Raw genomic sequence first — 3,046 nt, forward strand, 5'->3', positions numbered from 1 at the left:
TGTCATCAGCGTACGTTGTTAGCACTGTGTTAGGGTGGGTTGGGATGTCAGCTGTATAAACCGTATAAAGAATAGGACCTAAGATACTACCTTGAGGAACACCGGCGGACTGAGAAAAGAGAGATGAGTAGGCTTGGTTATGATTTACTTTAAAGGTTCTATCAGTGAGGTAGGAGCGGATTATAAGGAAATATGTTGGGGGTTGGTTAACAATAAGTAGATTTTTGTTACTATTTTGAAACCTTTATTAACCGCCACCCGGGCTATCTTCCTCCAATCTACTTCATATAGCAGCTATCTTCTTCCAATACTAATAGAACATTATTTAAAATAGAGTAAACCATTAGTTATAGAGATGTCTGCCAGCGCTCATATTAAAGTAGGTTTAATGCTTGGTTTAATACTTTATAAAAAAGTGTATAAAGTTTATCGTTATATAATAGTTTTCATTTGCTAAAATAAATTGATTTCTAGTTGTTTACTCAATATTCATCTCGAGTGTAGGAATTCATTCCTCACCAAACCATAAATGAGTGCCTTTGGAATGGGAGTGGCAAAAAGCATCCGTGCGAATCGTTTCCCTGGTCTACACCTAACTTCGTTGGCTTTTTTTTAAATGATACAGACCAAAGTTAGAGTGAGTCAGTTGTAGTCAAGTGCGTTGAGGCGTCACTTTAATAACCTTGAGTATTAAGTGGCGCCCAGGTGGGTAGACTTTTTAAACTTAGAATTTTGTAGTGATTCCGCAAAATGAACACTCGACCACTCCACTCTTGTTAAAATCGGTTTGTTACCCATAGGATAACCCCCTCTTCAAAAATGCCCATATAAGGAGTAAATAAAAATAGATCTAAGAGAGACTTGTAAAACTGTTCGGTTGGTAGAACGTTAAGGTTATTAATGTTGTTAGTACAAGGCGAATTATAACTTGGTGACCCCAACACGACAATACGAACGGACTCATCAATGAATAAAACCACAATTTCTAGGATTAGATAATGAATCAACTTTGCACTAACCAAACTATCCAAATAATATTTAAAAAAAAATTTTTTTTTTTGCATATGCAATGAGAATGGACATTGGAGATAAACAAATGGCGACTGAGAGCAAGGAGTGCTGTGATTGGATGATTATAGGGAGGAACAATACAGGGGACCTAATGATTAAATTTCTAAAAAGGGGAGTGACCGAATTGTCACGTGACAGTAAAGGAGTAGAGCCTAATTGTTATGACATAAGAGGCGTGTGACTGAGTGTAAAGATCATGATAAAAAGTCATATTAGAACATTATTCCACGGGTCACATAAACAAATGCGCCTGAAGCCTCAAATCCTCTTTACTTTCCATTTTTTTTTTCCCCCTTTGCTGCTGAATGTATTAATTTATATAATAGATTGTGATAATATTGCAGCCCATTTTTTCTGTTTAATGTATTAATTTTAATAATCAACTATGATAATTTGATGTTTTTCAACTAATTAATTTTATAATGTATTGTTGAATGACTTTTCCTATAACTCAAAAGTATTACTTCTGGTCATGATTTATCATAACTCTAACTCATAGCCCATAATTTGATGATCTTATTATATTAAAAATAATAGTAATTATAATTTATAATGTGTAAATTTTCTATATGTGTAGGTTTTACCTTATTACTTTATACACAATTTCATAGATGTGTTCTAAAAAAATAAATTAAAAAAAAAAAAAAAAAAAAAAGCTTAAACGAATAGCATCCAAATGTACTTTTACGTGAGAAAATCAAAACGGTTCACTCACATTAACTGAATGAAGGAAAATTCAGATGGAAGTTTATCATCAATGCCGGACGTCCGATGACGATTGATAAAATAGGATCCCAAAGTTTGTGTACGATGCGGTTCTAGGCGAGACCCAAACGGTTATCAGTTCTCATTGTCGGCCGGAACGGTGCGATCGAGATGGAACGGATAAAGCCACCAGCTCCGGGGAGATGGAACGTATGAGCTCCATGGGACGGTGGAAATGAGCTCCTCCCCTTTCCATGGGTATCTTATGACGTCACACGTTTCATCTCACCCTCTTCACATATCACTGCTTTTCTTACAAAGAGGTATGTAAATAGGCCGAACCGTATTGTTTACCCGATATACAATATATGTAGTTGTTTTGTGATAGTAAACTGCCAAATAATATATTTATTCACATTTCTAGTAATATTTTCAAATAATATTATCAAAAAATTTGTCGTTGAACATTCCCCACCACGCTTGTGACATTTAGTAAGCTTGTAACTCGTTCTTATCAACTGTGTAATTTGATTTAAAAATTATTTTTTTATCAACATATTGTATTAATATTTATAAAGACCATATCAAATATGTAAATAATGAACAACATGTTATTTAATGTAAATAATCATTATATGGCTGTATTACAGTTATTTGTTACCATTGCTTTAGTATGGATATGTATCGATTTATCTGAATGTTTAATTGTATTTGTACAAATATTTTAATGATATTTATATGTGTTATTGGACTTAATAATAATATTCGTAACAGCTATGGACTAAATGTTTTAGCTATTGTATAGTTATATATATATATATATATGTATTTAAGTGATAATTTCATTATTAAAAGTTCGGAATATGGGTATAATGGTATGCAAGGAAAGCAATGTTTATTTTATCTTAAGGGAAATAAAATGGTATTGTGTTTATGAACGCTAGGGTAATACAAATGTAAATTCATTTCCTGCATAGTTGACTATGATAGAGCCTTCATAATCATTGTATTGTACTTAAATTTAGTACTTATTGTATCGAGAGTGTTAAATGTAACAATAATATTATTCGTTGTCAAATAAAATTTATTGTGTTGGTTACCCATTTTGTGTAGATAATTGAAGTTTACCTCGTCTTTCATACGAAAAATAATGGTAAAAATGTTAATTTTTGTTCTATAGTTAGTAATTGTGTAAATAACGGGCGAACACCTTGAAGAAAGCAGTATAATGAAGGGGATATCCTTCCAGGGGAGTATAATGGAGGGGGTA

This window comes from Halyomorpha halys, unplaced genomic scaffold, assembly GCF_000696795.3.
Source record: "Halyomorpha halys isolate HHAL.00 unplaced genomic scaffold, Hhal_1.1 Scaffold73.1, whole genome shotgun sequence".
In the NCBI taxonomy this organism is placed as follows: Eukaryota; Metazoa; Arthropoda; class Insecta; order Hemiptera; family Pentatomidae; genus Halyomorpha; species Halyomorpha halys.